We start from the raw sequence: 19608 nt of genomic DNA on the forward strand, positions 1-19608 counted from the left end.
AACTCATTAGCCCTGTGAAAAGCATCTGTGAAATGTTAGAGGCCATTTTCTAAAATCAGTAATGAGGTAGCAGACCACTCCCATCACCATCTCTGTCCAGTTCTGTTCTGAAGTCCTGTCTGTATAGAAAGGTAAGTAAAGACTGAAAAAGAAGAAGTGACACTGTCCTGAGTCCTCTACATCAAAAAGCTAAAAGGATCAACTGGATACAGTGGGACACACCTGCATTCTCCTTACTCAGGAAGCTTTGGCAGGAGGATTGTAAGTTTGAGGCCAGCCTAGGAGACTTAGTGAGACCCTGCCTCAAAATTTAGTTTTAAAAAAAGAACTAGAAATGTGAGGTTCTGGGTTCAATCTTTGACTTCGCAAAAACAAAAAAACCCTGCAAATTCTCAGCATTGATTTAGTGAGGAACATGAGCAAAAAGCAACCCCAAATAGCCAACTACTTCTGCTAAAGTAGGAGGAAATGAGGAGGTCTTATCTTATTAGTACTCAAGACTTATTTTAATGACATAGAAATAAAGGTGACACATTATTTGCATTGTGATAGACAGGTGGCCCACTGGGGTGGAACACTGTCTGATTGAAGCTGAGGCCCTGGGGAACAAATTTGGGATCTGTGCAGGTAAAAGAAGATGAGAGGCACAGTTGGGGAACAAATTTGGGATCTGTGCAGGTAAAAGAAGATGAGAGGCACAGTTGGGATTATTCAGAGGCAGCGGCCACCCCCAGCCTGAGTCTTTGCATAGGCCTTTATTATATGCAGGCCAAACAAAGAAGACACAGCGCCAGCAGGTTACATCTGCATGCTCATGAGCAGATGTTTGTGACCTTGGGTCCATATTGCTGAATGGAGGTGTTATGACCTGGACTGTATACTAAAACATAGCTGGTCAGAAATCTCAGTAAAGAAGCCTAACTGTGTAGCCATCTTGGATCTGACCCACAAATATAGAACTCCAAAACAGATCCACCCAAGTAGGGAAACTTAGATATGACAGAGGTAGCGATGTGGATTGCTAGGGAATGGCAGACTTATTAAGTAATTAATGGCAAAGTTATTAAATAAATAATTAATTATGAAAAAACCACATAAAAGGAAACATTGATAAATTCTACCAAATTAAACTTAAGAAACCTGTTCTTCAAAAATTACTGTACATAAAATAGAGTCACAAACTGGGAGAAAATACTTAAAGCAGGTGCTAAAGGATTTGTGCATATACATTTGCACAGAGGAATGGACACTCAATGAGACCACAGCCTTTTGGTCAGTACGAGGGCACCACAGAAAAGGACTTCACACTAGAGCAGGAGAAGGAGGTGAACCTGGAACGATGGTTAGCCTCATTAGTAATTGTGGAAATGCAAAGAAAGACCACAGTGGAAGGCTGTTCTGTCCGTAGCATTATCCAGAAATGTTTAAACTTGGTACTGCTAAGAGCTCGTGAGGAAGCAGATCACCAGGAAGAACATTTGACACACTTCCAAAGGGAGATAAATTGGTCAAGTTGCTTAGGGAACCAGGTTGATATTGCCTTACATATTAGAATGTCCACATTTCATGAAACTTTGTAGTTTACTTTTTAGGGGGCATTTACCTAGAGGGGTGACTTTAAGCCTTTTTGCTAACACCACAGTGAGAAAGAAATCTACAGTTTGGCCCCTTGAACACATAGTGCTGGGTGAGTATCAAAACTCATGTTCTTTTCTTTGTGTACTACAGTTGATGCTACCCTATGCTATTTTTTTAAAGCCTAATTTTGATCTACTAATGAAGGCTTGGTATTTGGATTTGAAAATACATTGGTCTATAGACATTTTTGTATATGTGTCCTAGGGACGCTTACATTGTTAAAAGCAGAAAGATGACACCATCCAAATCTCGATGACTGGAGAATGGGTGAATGTTTTTTGTATATTTATACAATTAGATACTAGTCAGCATTGCATATAAATGACTAATATACCCTGTAAGAGTATGGATGAATATTTGAAGCAATATGATTTTTTTTATAAACAGCATGGAAAATTAAACAGTTTATAGTTTGTGGATGTGTAAATGAAATCACACTTGTACATAAGAAAAATTCGGAAAAGATGAACACGGGTTTGGCAAGTGTTGGTTTCCTTTGGGTTTGGGAAGGCAGGTGAAGAGAGCAAATGGACAAAAAAGTATTAGCTCTGACCTTGATGTACTTGGAGTATTAATTATATGGGAGTTGTTGTTGTTATGCTTCATTATGTGTATGTGAATATATTCTTCATATGTGCCAAGTTAGATCAAACAATTTTTTAAGATTCATATATATTGAGTCCTGAAGACATTTCTTATTTATTGAATAGTTTTATTTTTCTTTTTTCTTATATTTTTCTTATTTTCAAGGAAAGCCAAAATTCCACATTTTCAAAAATATTTTCTAGTTTTAAGGCTTTTCAAGGGAGAGAAAAAAATGCATTTTCAAGCTTAATAAAGCAGACTAACAGACCAGACATTGCAGGAAGAACATTTGATACACTTCTTATTTCTTTGTCCTTATTTCACTAATTCTTCTCATATTATTTGTTCATTTTCTGAGAGAAGAGCTTGCTAGATTAATTTTTTCCTTGAAGAAAAGGTGGCTTGGCTGGTGGATGGTCATGAATTTGGTGGCAGAAGATCCTGCCTATTCTTATGGGGCTCCTTCATATTCAGACCCAGTGGTTAAGTACCCTGAGTATGTGTTGCTGGGGCCTGCCCACTCTGCCTCAAGGTGGGTGTTAAAATTTCAGGCTGTGAAGCTATAATTTTATTTTGCAATTGTAGTATTAGTTATGGGACAAGTCAGGGTTTATCCTGCCTTTTGGACATCACTTCCCCATCTTGTCCTATGAAGTTTACATTCCCACAACTGGAGACTCTCTCTGTGGGTCTGAGGGGCAAATAGCCATTGTAATTTCCTGTGCTCTTCTTGTTTTTAGTGAAAGTTTCTGAGGAAGTTAAAGTTGCTGAACTTACGTGAAAACTAGTTTATTAAAATACAGATCAGAAAGAAGTTCCTTATTTTCACTTACATTTTTTATGTTAGTTTTCCTAACTTCTTAGAAAGTCTGTTCTTTCTAAACAGTAACTCCAAAATCCTAGAAAAAAATTCATTTATTTTGTTTTTAAAAAGAAAAGTGATGTGGCTTTTTTGACATGCTTCATTCAGAGGAAATGGAGAGTTATCAGATTCCTAAGACATTGATTATTGTTACAAGTCTCTTCCCCTCTTCAAGTATGAAGCATCTCTGTTGAAAGTAACAAATCCATTATTTTGAAGTATTAGGCATCAGCAAGGAAACACAGACATAGAATGATTAGAGTCTACAAACATTGTAGTTTCCAGGGCTTCCTGGTGTACACCTTCCTTGCAGGTTTTCCTGGTTGTGGCAGGATGTGCATCACAATGGGGACCAAAATTAGGCAGATTAGCAGTATAGAGTATCGAGTCTACATGTTACTTGTGTGTCCACTGATGGCCATTCTTATGCATTTACTTCTTTATTGTGGCACTCTAATCTGTGTTAGGCATGTACCCTCTATCACTGAGCTACATCCTGGTCCTCCTCCTTATCTTTAGCAAGGATTTAGATTAGTTGATAGTTCATGCAGAGCTAAGAAACATGTTTGAAATTCTGTCTTAGATACAAAAATCTGAGGAGTTGGGCCCAATTCTCTCTTTTTGAGGCCTTCAACAATTAGTACTTAGTAATGAAGATATATTTAAAATAGTTTTTCACTCAAATATTACATTGTAGATTCTAATGTGAGGTAAAATGTTGTTTTTCTGAGTGATCTTGCACAGTAATCCTTCAAAATGTCAGAAATTTCCAGCTTCCTATTCCTTTCTCTGATGAAATAAAATTGCAGAAACTTTCATTTAGCTTTGTAAATGTAGGCTGAATTTGCTTTGAAATGCAGATAATTACCTTAAAAGGGGCAGATTTTGAATCCTCTACCTAACTAAAGTCTTTTTTCTAAAGATTTTGGTGAAAGGTTTTATAAAAAGAAATAATTTTTGAAAATTTTGTATTCTCTGGTTATATTTTCTTCATGTGATTGAAATTCTACAATTCATGTACTTTTTTTTTCCTATCAGAAAAAGTTGTATTTCTTTGTCAAATACAAAAAAGATATTTTTGTGCAATAGATTAAAAAATCTGTATGAAAAATCTGATGTAAATTTTATGGGATAAATCTCAAGAAGTGCTTTTCATTTTATTTTTGTTATTGTGTTTTTGAATTTTAGAATTGGGACATATTTGAAGTTTAGAATTGAAAGGCTTAAAGTAGCATGAAGTAAGTCACTAACAACTTAAAACAAATTTACCTTAGTGTAGTAGATGCACACACATATCAAACTTATCTGGGCTGCCCTTGGCAGAGATTTTTTACTGGAATCACACTCTACTTATGCCTTAGCCTAGCTGTGTTTGTGCAAGAAAAATTTCTTTAAGGTTTTGTTATCTATATGATCTTTCCTCCTACTATATTTATATTAAGCTTGTAGTTACATTATATCTCACAATATAATGGGACTCTCAGGATGTCAAAAGATCCCCTGGGCTTAACATTTTTCATGAACATGTAAGATGTTTATTTTCTTGTAGAAAAATTGCATTTTACACATTATTAAACTGAACTCCTCTGAATTGTTTTGTTATAAGTTTACAGAGGCATACTGGTTGAACAGAATCTCTTCATATGGATTCTAATCTTCTGCCATCTGGTACTTTCCATATCTCCTCCCTGTTGTAAGAAATAAGTGGACTTCAGTTTTTGCAACCCTGCCTGGTAACTAGCATGGTAACAGGTACATGGTAGGCAGACCCAAATACAAGGGCAAATGGGCTGGGATCCAGCTGGGGCAGACATGGGAGCCAAAGGGTAATTCTTTCTTCCTGTCTTCCTATTGGACTTTCTCCTGGAGTTTCTTTCAGTTTGCCTTTAACTAATATTCTAAGAATCATGCTGAAACTTGCCTGCATCTTAATTTCTCTTTCTACCCCCGCTCCCTTTTAATCCTGTTATGTGAACGAGGATGATAGAATGAACATGCATGAAGCAGTTCTTGGATAGGGTCTGTTGTTGGAAATTGGGACAAACTTCTCCTTATCTAGATAGGGGTAGCAGGTGTAACTTAAGAGTTAAAGTTTACATCCAAGTGGAGATTTTAGACAAGTAGTCAGATTTGAGAGGCACATTTGGGAGTCATCAGAATGTTGATGCTATGCAGAACTGTGGCCCTGGTTAAGGCACTCTGGGGACTACTGTAGAAAGAGGAGAACCAGAAAGATAGTCCCACCAGAGTATGGAGGGAGGAAGAATCCATTTATTTGAAAGAAAATGTTTTAAGGGGAGTCAAATCAAATGCCCCTGAAAGGTCAAACTAGATGACTGGTAAGACTTGCTGCTAGATTTTGCATCATTGTTTTCAGTGACATTAACAGGCATTTAATTTTTTTATTTTTATTTTTTTGTAGAAAGTTGTTAGGAGTTTGGGACAGCTGCTTTCTTACCTGGGAAATTATAAACGAGCTGCATTTCTTGGGCAGTTTTGGGAGTGTACTCCCCTCTCCCTGACACTGTAGTCTGATTATTGTTTTTTTGTTTGTTTGTTTGTTCTAGGTCCTATTAAGAAAAAACAAAAATCCTAGTTATTTTTAAAATATCTTGTTATAGATGAATATTTCCCATGAAGTATTTAAGTATTATATAAATACAATTATTTGATAAGTTTTCTCTAAAAGATATGTATGTACATTTCTATGAAGTATAATATCTGATTTATTGTGGCTTAGAAATAATAGTTTCTGACATAAGATCCAGTATTTCAGCATGAATAAGGCATGAATAATTTTTGACTGAAGTTTCAAGTATTGTATTTGTCACTTAACACATTTAGTAGTTGTAATCACTTTAATTATATAAAAAGTTACTAGGAAATATACTTGTAAAGTATAAATCTACTTAAAAATTTTCCTACTTATTAGCATTTAGAGGTTTATGAGTAGTGAATACTGAAGAGTGTGCACAAATTTGAGGTATATCCCTTTTAAACTGTTCATTTGATTTAGTGTATCTAACACTAAACAGAAGATATAGAGATGACTGATTTTTTTTTAAGATTTTGGTGATTATCACCATTTTATATAAGTCATAAGTTTTTTCAGGCATTTCACTTTTATTTCACTTTATCTGAAATAAAGTATAGCTTATTCTGAAAATAACTAGTACCACAGTAACTGTTGTCATATCATTTGGGAGGTTGTATTTTATATTTATATATATTATATTTTCTTTCTCTAAGTGATTGACTTTTATTTTGCGTATATTTTATTAAGAATTACTTAATTTTAGAGATTGCAAAATTGACCCATCTGTGAGATAGACAGTATATTTATATTTACTGTGAATTTTGCATTTGTTTGAGGGTCAAGAAAAAGTTTTAAAATATTAAGTAATGTAGTTAAATTATGTGCAGTACAGCATATGTTTTACTTCTTCATTTTCCTAATTTGAAGTAAAGACTGGAAATGCAAAGTGCTGAATTATGGTGTTTGAAAGATTGGTTAATAGAACACGCCAGCTAATTGCCTTGATTTGTTTTCCACATAGTGAGTTACAGATCTCGATTTTAGTTTTCTTTATCCTCTTGCCAAGAATGTTGGAAAATGAAAGCAAGTGTCTAGAAGTCAATTATTTTCTGAGTTGTTAACATCTCTGCCTTGTTGAATCATAGCTAAGTTTACATTTAAACTTGACAATTTATGATTTATGACAGTCCTTCCTTGTTTGCAATTTACTCACGTTGTGACTTTTGCCAGTTTGGGGAAAAATTGTACTTTTTAAGTAGGAGCAATGGGGCTTAAGCAAGCTGTGTTGTTCCAGAATATTACTCTAGAATTGGACAAGACCAAAAAAGGAATTCACTAATTATTTTTGGTTCTTTTTCCTTTTCTCCCCTTCCTCCCTCCCTCCCTCCCTCTCTCTCTCTCCCTCTCTTCCTTCCCCTCTCTCCGTGCCCACCCTCTCCTTCCCTCCCTGCCCCCCCTCCTTCTCTTTTTCTTTTTTTAGGTATTGGATATGGAACCCAGGGATGCCCTATCATTGAGCTACTTCCCTAACCTTGTATTTTTATTTTGAGACAGGGTCTTGTCAGGTTGCCCAGGCTGACCTTGAACTTGAATCCTTTTCCTGTCTCACCCTCCTTAGTAGCTGGAGTTTCAGGCACACATCATCATGCCCAGCCTTTTTTCTGTTGATAGTTTTTAATTCCTTAGGAATATTTGAATGTATGTTTATTATAAACATTTAAACTCTTCATTGCCGTTTCCTGCATCTTTCTCTTACACATAAGTAATCATTGCTAATGTGTGCATTTTTAGACCTTTCCTTGACTTTTGCATGAAATGTGTATATATCAGTAGATAGGAAGTTCTCTTTTCCCTCCTGTTACCCTTGTAAGTATTGGGAGTTGTTTTCTCCGTACTTGTGTTAACCTTCCTGTCATTATGATTTTCTGTACTTTATGATTTTGCTTACTTTACCTTTTGAAAATTATTTTAATTATGTTCTATATTTTCTGTTTATGGGTTTTATTTCAATAACGTGAAAGAGTTGTATTTTTGTACTACCTTATCTTTATTTTATGAATTATACTTGATCCATTGTTTTGTTTAGAAAGTTCTCTTGACTTCCTACTCCAAGTGATGACAAAATAAGTATATTTCTGTTTTTAAATTTTTTTCCTCCTTTCTTTCTCCTATTATTTTTTCTTAGCTTTTAAAATAATTTTTAACTGACACATACCTCTGTTACGTGATTTATCCGTCTGAAATTACATCTTTCCATCAACCCTTATTTACAAAAGATTATGAAATCACTATACTTTTCTTTTGTTGGCATTAGAATTTTCTTATCAAGTAGGTCAATTAATTTTTAAAAATATTTATTTAGATATTGACATGCCATGAATTATACATTGACTTATTAAAAACATATATCCATTCTCTGCAGAAATTTTATCACCCTTTGTAATCCCTTTCTCTTGCTCCTCTCTACCTTTATCCACGTGTCCCCAGCTGTCTAATAGAATTTGCTTTGTCTCTATCAATTAATTTCCATATTTTAAGATTTTATAAAAATGGAAGATAGAGTTCATTTCTGTATGTCTTTTTCACTAGCAGAGAGTTTTTGTTGTTGTTGTTAAATTCATTGATTTTGTAGCATGTCGATAGTTTCTTTACTGAGTAGTGTTTCATGGTACAGATAGACATTTGGGTCGTGACCAATTCTGGGCTGTTATATAGACATTTGTGCCTAAGTGTTCATCATCTTTATATTTATGAGTCATACCCCAAGAATTAGGGCGCTTCTGGCTTCCTCCTGTTATTGGTGCTAATCTGAGTGAAGACAGTATGTTATCCTGTGGGATTATGAGACTGTTCAGGTTCTCTGCATAGTCACCCAGAGCTCCTTAAATTTTAATCCACTTATAAGTCACCTGAGGGTCTTGTTAAAATGCAGATCATGGTTCAGCAGGTCTGAAGTGGGACTGAGTTCTACATTTCTAAGAAGTGTACAGGAGTTGCCAGTGCCACTCTTTGGGTAGCAAGGGAAAATATAACTCAAGAGGTACTGAAGCAGAAGTTTGTGCATATGTATTTTTTTCTGGCTAGGTCAAAGTTAACTACGTACAGTGTTTTTATTTATATATATATATATATATATATATATATATATATATGTGTGTGTGTGTGTGTGTGTGTGTGTGTGTGTGTATGTATGTATGTATATGTATATATTTTATCACGAAATAGATATAACTACATTTGCCATGTCAAGAAACATTTTAAAAAATGCTAGGAGTTGGAACCACAGGTAAAGTTATTATATTACTCAGTTACATTACTGAATAATAACTGTCAAGATAAGTGGAAATGTGTGGTGACTTAACCCCACCCTGGCCTCTCATCTCTGCATTTACCCCAGAGAGGCTTTACTTTGGGGGAATTTTGGTAGGGGGGAGATGCTCTGGCCTTGACCTTTCCTACTCTGGAGGCCTATACTGGGACACTGACACAGTTCTCTTTTGGGGATACCCAGAGAAAACTCAAGGCAGAACTCTTTATAAGTCAGCTGACTGGTGCTTTGTATCCAGTTTCCCGTGTTCCCCAGTTGGACCCGGTGAACAGAGATTTTGATCTTAGTACCTACAGAGCCAGTGTACTGGTCACTTCCCACAGCCTCAGCATTTCCCTGTTCTCAGGGCAGAGATCCTTAGAGGAGGGCGGAAAGATGGAATATGATGTGGATGCTTTTCAGGGGCTCTGGGTCTGGGCGGTGAGAGGTAGTGACAGGCAGTAATGGGGAAGAGCTGCACTATCTGTGCTCAAATTTTAGTGATGCCAGGCGAGTAACAGCAGCTCCCCTGTGCCTTGGTGGCCTCATCTGCAAATTGAAGGTCTTTGTTCTTACATCATAAAGCTGATGAGAGGTTTAAATAAACTAAACTTTATTTGTAAAGTTTTTAGGACAGTGGCCACAATATAGTAGGCACTTTATATGTATTTGGTAGATTAAAAGGTACATACATAGAAAAGAAGGGGAAAATAGGCGGGTTAGTGATAGGCTTAGAGAAATTAAGCAATATTTCTCATGTCTCACAGTTGTCTCAGTGACAGATTGACCTGAAATTCAGCATCTGAACTCCCCACTCATGGCTGCATTCTGCTGCTTGTTGCCTGGCATTTATGTTGATGACCCAGTGACTGAGTTTAGACTTTGACAGTTTCCTCATTTGTTAGCAACGTAAAGTGAGCATGAGCTTATAGTACCATCCTAACCACTGCTGAACTCTCATCCAGGACTCCATCTTTGATGTTCCAGCTTGGGTATTGTCAGTAATAAAGCAGTGGATCTCATTGTAGCTTCATTATCAACACTCACTTACAGGAAAGAATGGGTTCTTTTCAATAGCTGAATTGTTTTTTTAAAAATTATAGGAAATTACCATTTATGTCATATTGCGTGGTTTTATAAACATTGTATCAGGTTTTTCTAAATATGCTGAGGGAAACAGGGTGCAGTGGCACAGGCCTGTAATCCCAGTGGCTCAGGAAGCCGAGGCAGGAGGATGGCGAGTTCAAAGCCAGCCTCAGCAAAAGTGAGACACTATGTAACTCAGTGAGACCCTTCTAAATAAAATACAAAATAGGGCTGGGGAATGTGTCTTAGTGGTTGAGTGCCTATTAGTTCAATCCCTTGTACCAAACTAAACCAAACCAAACCAAACAAAAAACCCCCAAATCACCAAACAAACAACAACAACAACAAAAACACAAAGATGCTGAGGAAATAATGTCTTTTTCGTGGTATTATATTAATGTATTGCTTTTTCCAACTCTACTTTTATAAACTTTAGATACAGCTATGCTATTACGAATTAAGGAAGATACCTTTTGCCTTAATCACTCTGCGTAAAATCTGAAGTACTGTGGCCAGGTCCTCATCTTGTTCCTGTACCTGATCATCATATCCTGCAGCAATAGCAGGATAGAGGCTGGCCCCATGCCATTTTGCCCTTGTTCCTCTGGTTTTTATTAAAGGCAGGAGTAATTATTTTATCATACTATTACTAGGAATATTTCTCCAATTTTCTTAGTAAAAAAGTAAGTTTATTTTCTTTTTCTGTGTGTATCAATACAGCCTGGAGATTCTATGTTGAGCCAGTATATACAATGTATGTAGAAGGGAATGCTGTTCTTTAGCAATTTGTTATTAACATAATGGTACCCTCTTGTAAGGAATAGCTTACCTCTTGTAAGCTGCTGTTCAGCTGTTTTTCATCACAACAGTTTGTTGAGTTTTTCCACTTTATTTGGATTTTAACCTAGTGCTAGAACAGCAGTGTTATAAATACTCTTCCTTTTGGCTTTTGCTCTAAGGTCCGTGGCACCTGGGATGTCTCCCTCTTGTAACCCCTGTCTCCTGCCTGCTGGCCCTAGCCCTCGCCTCTGGTGTGCATGTCAGTACCCAGGCTGCTTCTTTGGCAGTGACCCTGGTGTGAGCCTGTAGGAGAACTGAGGTACAACCAGCCCGCAAACTTTGCTCAGGGATTTGTGTTGTGTTGTTTTTCTGATTTCCTTAAAACTTGATTGGAATGGGAGAATGCACTTTAAACTAGAGATAAAGTTTTAGCTGAACTTAAAGGATAATTAATAATTTATTATGGTTTTTAGTTGTTTTTATTTTATTTCTATCTGTGAAAGATTTCACTATTTGGAGTTTCCACATAATTTATGGGCATTCCCGTTGAAATACTTGGATTTCTCTGTTTTACACAACAACGCTAGTCTTCAGGCAAAACCCAAATTTAAAAATCACATGACTGACACTGTCATTTCTCCTTAATCAGATTGTTTGTGTTTTTATAGAGCCTTGTAAAGAAGCTACATCATTTATTATATCTCCTTAAGGGTTGAAAGTAGACACATGGTTTCCCGTGTTTTTGCCCTGCTCTCATTCTGGTTGCCCTTGGGGATGCTGGCCTGGAGGCTGCTGAAGGGTACCAGAGGCCTGCCTTACTGCTCTTTAAATAGCTACACTCTGTAATTGTGCGCTTTAATTATATTTTTAGGAGAATTTCAAAGCATTATTATCTTCTATGTCATACCTGGCTCATTTCCTGATACTGCACTCAAAATAGTGTCTGATGCTGATGGTTGGATAACGCATTGAGTCATCATTGCATCCTGTTGCTGTGGGAATAGCTTGTGCCCACTGGATTTCAGTTCCTGTTTCATTCCGTTGTACTCATGTACAACTGCCATTATGATATTCCTTCAGATCTTTAAACTGATAATCTGCCTTTCTAAAGGTGGGTTTTATTGTTTCCCCTGTGTTTACTCACAGGTAGAAGAAATATAAGATGTAAAAACAGGCATATCAGATAACTGTGAAAGTGGCATTCCCTTTGAGATGATGCATATTTTCCTGAAAAACAGGACAAATGTCTTGGGCTGGGGTGGGGGGAACAAGAATTATATATAGTTTTAAATTTATCAAGATGTGAAATAGCTAATATGGAATAATAAGTAAGCTATTTTACCTAAATAATTTTTGAGTAGGAAAATTTTATAGACAGCTTTCCACAATGCTAAAATATTAATTTTGAAAATCTCAAGTAGTTAACCTTTTCAGTGATTTGAAGATGCTGTGATTCCTCCTCCTCTCCTTGTTCTTCCTCTTTCTTTTTCTTATTACCTTTCTGGTTCCCTCCCTTCCTTTGTCCTTTCCTCCCTTCTGTTCTATCAGCCCTTTTTATTTTTTATTTTGAGATAAGACCTTGCTAAGTCTCCCAGGCTGGCATCCAACCTGCGACCTCATGCCCCACTCAGCCTCTGGAGTTACTGGCATTATAGTCTCTCTCATACCACGCCTCCACCCCCACCTTTTTCTGGTACAAGGACCCCAAATTTCTTGTCATTTTGCATTATATATTTCTTATAAATCATAATGTTAATTTTTTTATCCTTCATGAGAAACTTAGTTTCTCAAATTGTAAACTATCAAATTTAAAAATAATTTTTATTAATTCCAAAAGTATTAAATATTGGGGAAAAGGTTATATTCTCTAACATCAGAATCAAGAGCACCTGATCAGGAGCTGATTGATTTGAGCCCCTACCAGATCAGCCCCTTCACATTTTGTTTACTTCTCATGTCCAGAGGCTGAGTGATCAGCTTGACCTTCAGCTCCTCTCCCCTCCCTAAAGATTTGAGGGGCTGGGGCTGAAAGTTCCAGCCATCTAATCCTGGCTTGGTCTTTTCTGTGATCAGCTCTCATGCTGAAGCTTTTCATCAGTTATCTGGCTGGCATACAAAGTATAGTCTTATCACTCCAAAGATTCCAATGGTTCTAGGAGCAGTGTGTTTAGAAACAGGTAGGGTGACCAGATGCATATTCATTCCAGTGTCACTTTTCCAGAAGCTTCTTCATGAGTTCCTTCCCGACTTACCAGTGCATGGCATTCCATGCTTCAGAGAGAGAGCATTCATTCTCTACTGAGACACTCTCCAGCTTAGGAACACTTTGGGGTTTTTTATTTCTGAAGCTCCCTGTGACTGCATAAGTTCATATTGTTTTTTAAGGTATTAAAAACAAAAGAATTAACAATTATAGAAAAGGAGATAAAATACCAAGTTTAAAGTAGTGGATGGGGAACAGGCAGTGAAAAACTTGGAGGTATATCCCAGTTTAAGAATGTTATTGAGTAGCCTTGATTTGACATCAGGTCTTTGTTTCAGATTGGCAGTGCAGTAGGGGATGGTTTGACAGAGAAGGGTGCCCAGAGTATCATGGAAACAAAGGGAGGGATATTTGAGTAGTGCTTTGAAAGACATGTAAGAACGTAAGGACTAGCTCGGTATTCTAGATGGAGGTGCAACTCTTGCATAGGTGTGGATTCTTGAATGGGTGTAACTTCTAGAGGTGCTTCTGTTAGCTTGGGGTTGGAACACAGAGTATCTGTCTGAGGCTGGAGAAAAGATGAATAGGTAGACAATAGGTGCCTCTTGTTTACTTCATTTTATCTCAGAGATGGAATCAATAATTGTATAATTTTAGACAGGGGAAAAGCCCTGTAGAAATGTGGAATATGCATCAGAGGGTTAGGTAAAGAAATTCATTTTGAGGCTTCCTATTGGTGAGGAATGATGATACCCAAAACTCTAACAGAATGGGAGGGGACCTTGAAGATTAGCAAGCTGTTAGAAGACTCAAGACAGCTGGGCATATGGGCATTGAAAAGGAATCCAGGATGGCTTCTTGGATGACTTGGTGAGTGGGTCTGCTCCTAACTATGAGTTAGAATCTAGAAGTGCTGAAGAGTTGTCGTGGACATGAAAAAGTGTTTAAGTGGAGATGTCCAGTAGGCAGGTGGCTATACAGACATAGTATAGAAAGAAATTTGAGTTTGAGGTAGAGGAATGTGGACTTCTTGGCATTACAGATAATAAAAACTGGGTGGGAATGAGAACTCATGAGTAAAGCTTATACTAAAAAGGTACAAGACTGAGAATTAACCAGGAAGGATGTGGGACCCAGCAGGCAAATGGAAAAGGTAATTCAAGGAGACAGTAATCAGGATTACTCTGATCTTAAAGGCTATATGTTTAATGGGGACTGAAGATTGTACACTGGTTGTGGGACCTGCAGCAAACATCTTGGTGGCTTGGAGTGTATGGGTATGGGTGACATGGACTTATTCTACTCTGCCCAGAAACTAGTTTGTAAAGGGAGATGAGCCCAAGGTAGGGCCTCAGGAAAGGTTTTGATGGGAGGGACATGAGATTGGAGAGGTTGAAGATTGAGGGAACTACAAATAGATAAGCTCTGTAACCAGGTTCTTAGGAAGGAGGAAGTGTCATGAGCAAGTGACAAAGTCATTCTATTTCATTTGTTGGAGCTTAAGATGACTTTGGGGAACCATTGAGATTAAGTTGCCATTTAATCACTTTATTGATTTTTTTCTTTTAAAGTTAAAATTCACTAGATAGTGTTTGTACATTAAACTCATTTCCTGATTGTCAACACTGATAAATCTTTCTTTCCCCTGCTAAGTGTGCTAGAAAAGAACATTAGGTGTCTTCCCTGTGCAAAAGCCCTATGCATCTCTGCTCTTGCTAGAGTGTTCTGTCTTGGGTGGCAGCTGCACATGTGTGCTCTTTCTCTGCCTTTTCAGACTTTAGTCTCAGAGTAAGACTGGAAAATTTCTTGATGTGCGAATGGGTGAGATTCAGCATACTTCAAGTTTGGGGATTTTTTTTTTTTTTTTTTTTTTGTATTGTGGATTGATCATTGAGCATCGGCACATGATAGGCAAGTGCTCTAACTGCTCAGCTGCATCCCCAGTCCACAAATTCATGTTTTTGTTTTTGTTTTTGGTACTGAGGCTTGAACTCAGGGGCGCTTGAGCACTGATCCATGTCCCCAGCCCTAATTTGTATTTTATTTAGAGACAGGGTCTCACTGAATTGCTTAGTGCCTTGCTTTTGCTGAGGCTGGCTTTGAACTTGCGATCCTCCTTTCTCAGCCCCCTGAGCCGCTGGGATTACAGGCATGCACCACTGCACTGGGCAAATTCATATGTTTCTAAAGAAATAAAATGATTTGCCTCTCTTGGGGAATTTCATCTGTTAGCATACTAATGAAAGAGAGAGGTTTTAGGGACTAATGCCTCCCCACCTTATTTTGTGGTCCAGTGGTTAAACCCAGGGCTTTGCACATGTTGGTCAAGCATTCTACCACTGTGCTACATGGGATGGCATCTTTTAAAAACCTGTATTCTCTTTATATAATAAGATTAGCCAGCCTAACTTCATATTCCCATAGTCAGAATTAAAACTAATAGAAATTTTTCTGTTTTACAGAGTAATCAATGAATATAACCAGTCATTTTTTGACAAGTTACAGAAGTAAAATGTCCCCCACTCCCAGCACTGGGGATAGAAGCCAGGGGCACTGTGCCATGAGCTATATCTATATCCTCAGCTCTTTTTTATTTTTTATCTCGATAAGGGGTCGCACTAAGTTACCAGGCTGGCCTTGAAATTGTGATCCTCTTGCCTCAGCTCCCGAGTTGTTGGGATTATAGGCATATGCCACTATGCCTAGCCAAATCTGTATATTGTAACTTACAAAAATCTCTATACAATAATATTCTTTCTCTAGACTCCAGAAGTGTGGTTTAGAGTTCTGTGAATGGTGGCTTTTTCCCAGTCATGCCTCTGGGCAAGCTTCCAAAGTCTCCTCCCCAGGAGGTGTGAGTTTGGGTGGAGCCCATTGAGCACCTGTCACTAAATGGTGGAGCTGCCACAGCAACTGGTTGGGCTTTTTCTTTCTTGTACGGCATATATCATTTCTTTAAATGAGGTTGTCATTCTTAGCCTCCAAGTAGCCCTTAAATGATCATGAATTTGAGTTATGCGTGTCATTTCACCTTGAAATTTTTATGAACCAAACAACTTGTAAAACACTATACTATAAAAAGTCATAGAACTATTAATTTGACCAAAAGCATTTATGAAAAATTCATTAATGTAGGAAGGTTTAAAGATGATTATTGTATATTCAAGTGGTGGAACACTATGCAATCATTAGATAAAAGTTTTTGAAGAATAATGATGGAGATGTAAATGGTTTGCTAAAGGTAAAATGGATATAGAGTCTATATACAATATCCCATTTAAAAATGTATTCACAAAAAATGGAATTACATAGTGAGATAATGAACTAATTGAAGAAGCATGACCTTTGTCATCCTGTTTCAGCTAATCTTCCAGTGCCAACGATTGCAGCAATAGATGGCCTTGCGCTAGGTGGTGGTCTTGAATTGGCTCTGGCCTGTGATATACGAGTAGCAGGTAGGTGGGAATTGATCCTATTAAAAATGTAATGTTCAAAAATGGATTTTGTATTTACTTTTGAGTTAATTCCAGTATTTTGTTCTGGTCCTGTTTTTGAGTGAGACATTTTAAAAGTCACCTGTTGGGCCTCATGGTGCATTTAGAACCCCACTGAAGAAAGGGATCTTCTGTTGTCTCTTGCTGTTTTATGGCAGTAGGAAGAGATGTTAGGTCAGACAGATGTGAGTTTGAACAGTAGGTCTTGTCCTTTTCAGATGAGTTTCCCCCCCCCCTAAATGGGGGAAACCACTGTGGGAGTGCTTAGACCAAGTACTTAATAACTCTTAAGTGCAGTAATAATAACATAATCCCTTTGCAATTCATTCTATTCCTAAGTGGTTTTCTGAGTATGTAGAGATGGTTATGAAAATAATGAAGACAATTAGTGTTGACCAGTTACTGAGTGCTGCCCAGGTGCCTGGTACACACTTGACATATATTTAGTCACTCAGTGTGCCTAGCAACCCTGCAAGCACAGTGCTTTGGTGCAGGAAGACGCTGGGAACAGAAAGAGGGGAAGTAACAAGGCCAAAGGGGTGACTGAACTGGAATCACAGGCCACAGTTCTATTACCCCCCTGGAGTAAGTTTGCATACCAATCTTCTGTGTTGATGTTTCTGGACAATGTCTTCCAGAGGGTTTCAGCTCTACCTGTTCCATGGGCTCTGGGACTGATCAGACAGCAGACAGCAGGCATTATTCTTCCCTTGGCTCCCATTGTCACCTGATATGGCTGCATATTAAAAGTAGAGTCAGTATAATTCATTTAAATAATTTGGATTGTGTCTTGAGACTAGTGGTTGCTTGTCCTTATGTATGTTTTCTTTCTTTCTACTTTAAGTCCCTATATATTCTTTTAATGATGAAATCAGTTATTGTTTTATGGTGCTAGAGATCAGTTTGCTTTTCAATTGACAAGCTAAGGTATCTGGAATCCATTTTGAAAGAATGCAGGCTCTTGTAATGAGGATGTGAAAAATAGTCTAAGTACATTTGAATATGCACATTAAGAAATGATGAAGATGTTGTAAGGTACTTGTGAAAACAAACATAAAAAAAGGAATGCTTCCCAACTGTCAAACAGTAAAACTATTTGTTGAAAGTAACTAGAGACATGGTCTTGAGAAGTTGCCATATCTGATATATTAAGCTGTTTGATCTAGAGGACAATTCAGGCAGCTAAAGAATTTGTGCTTGTTAGACACAGTCCCTCTCCTGATCCTGAATAATTACTGAGATCCAAGCCTTCAAGTAGTATTAGCTCTAATAATATAGTTACAGTTCTTGTCTTTTACCATCAAAAACGAATTCACTGCCAAGCAGTTTTTAACAGAAAATGTTGTGTTACTCTCCTTATATATAAGTAATTTAGAGTATTTTCTTGTTTCTCTAAGTATCTTTTGAAGTGATTAAAAAAAAAGTGACACCAGTTAAATTAGTAAACAGTGTTCTAATGTATCTTAGTTTACTAACTCTTTCAAGTTGTGGTTTTTTAATGCTATGATGTGTATGTTTCTTAATTTTCTTTTTTCTTTGTAGCTTCCTCTGCAAAAATGGGCCTGGTTGAAACAAAGTTGGCAATTATTCCTGGTGGAGGTATGAATTGTTCACTCCTGTCTCTCAGTATTCTTACTGTGTTCCCAGTTACAGTGTCTAAGGCAAAATTCTGTTCATGGAAAAGGCAAAGGAGACTACTGTATTGTTGGCTCTTTTAGTGAAATCCCTATTCAAAATATGCTCCTTTTTAGCTGCAGATGGTGGTCATATACTGGATATTACTTTCTTTTTGTGCTGTTTTCTTTGCTTTTCTATGTTATTTTAAGTTTTCAATTATTGTACAGTCTACATTGATATCACTGCTTGGATCTCTTTTGTTAAAGGACTACCTGGCAGTTTGAAACTTTTTTTTTTTTTTAGTATTTTTTGGATGTCGATGGGCCTTTATTTAGTTCATTTATTTATATGTGGTGCTGAGAATTGAACCCAGTGCCTCACACATGTTAGGCAAGTGCTCTACCACTGAGCCATAACCCCAGCTCCAGTTTTGAAACTTTTATTCATGCATCTAAATGTGTGTGCCCTAACTGAGAGCTTCCTGCACACAGTCAGACCCTGAGTAGAAGAGGAGAGATGGCTTCTCTGTTGGTCATCTTTGTATCACTGAGGTAGACATGTAGGAGGAGGACAGGTTTACCTTGGCTCATGGTTTTGGAAGTTTCAGTCCATGGTTGGTTCCATTGCTTTTGGACCTGTGGTGAGAAATTACATGGCAGCTGGAAGGCAAAGAGGGAAAAAGGGGCCTAAGTTCCAAAACCACCTTTAATGGCATGCCCACAGTGACCCCCGCTTCCTCCTACCAGGCCCCACCAGCCAAGAAAACAAAGCTGGGGCCAGGTCTTGAATACATGGGCCTTTAGGGAACATTTCAGATCCAAGTGAGCATCTTCCCAGGCTTTGGGCCATATTTTTTGTTTTTGTACAGCAGGACAAAGGTTGGGGTTAGTGGGTAGCCTGAATTTGGAGCTGAAGAGGTTTTGTTTCTTCTGTTCCCATGAAGAACATAGATGAGCTGCTGCTTTTGTGAGTGTCATATAAGAAAGCACCGTTTCAACATTGACAGTGAAATTTTGCATCATTTATAAGTCTGAATTTTTTGCTATTGTGATTTAGAGAATTTGGAGATATTCCCATTTCATGATGTCCTGCTTTGAAACAGTTGTCTTCACTTAAGGATGTGTATGGTATAGTAACCTTCCTTGGTAACTTTCACATGTAAATGACAGCTTATCAGTGTTATGGATGAAATAACTGTACCCTGTAAAAATTAAATACAGTGTTGAACATGACAGATGTCTGCAGATGAATAGGTTTAAATTGTATGTTTAAAGAGTATGTGTCCTGGCTAGGGTAAAGAATTAAAACATAAGGTAGGTAGAAATTTAGACTTAAGTTATAGTGAAATTGAAGACTACTCAGTTCATGCATGAGAGTATTCTATTTTGGTCATCCACAAAAATGCTATTTTTTAAGCCCAAAGCATTTAATATCTATCTGTTCTACCATGCCTACCTTGTCCATAGTAACTAATGAAAACACTAGAGAAGGGTTTGTAAG

General features: G+C 37.4%; 1 pseudogene across 1 annotated transcript in view; it reads left to right on the forward strand.

Moving 5' to 3' along the window:
- Nucleotides 1-19608, forward strand: part of LOC144251375 (methylglutaconyl-CoA hydratase, mitochondrial-like) — a 115902-nt pseudogene that overhangs the window by 35383 nt on the left and 60911 nt on the right. Inside the window, exons 4-5 of the transcript XR_013342676.1 lie at nt 16360-16452; nt 18034-18090. The product of XR_013342676.1 is annotated as a methylglutaconyl-CoA hydratase, mitochondrial-like (transcript). The remainder of the gene's footprint in view (nt 1-16359; nt 16453-18033; nt 18091-19608) is intronic.

This window comes from Urocitellus parryii (assembly GCF_045843805.1).
Source record: "Urocitellus parryii isolate mUroPar1 chromosome 13 unlocalized genomic scaffold, mUroPar1.hap1 SUPER_13_unloc_14, whole genome shotgun sequence".
NCBI lineage: Eukaryota > Metazoa > Chordata > Mammalia > Rodentia > Sciuridae > Urocitellus > Urocitellus parryii.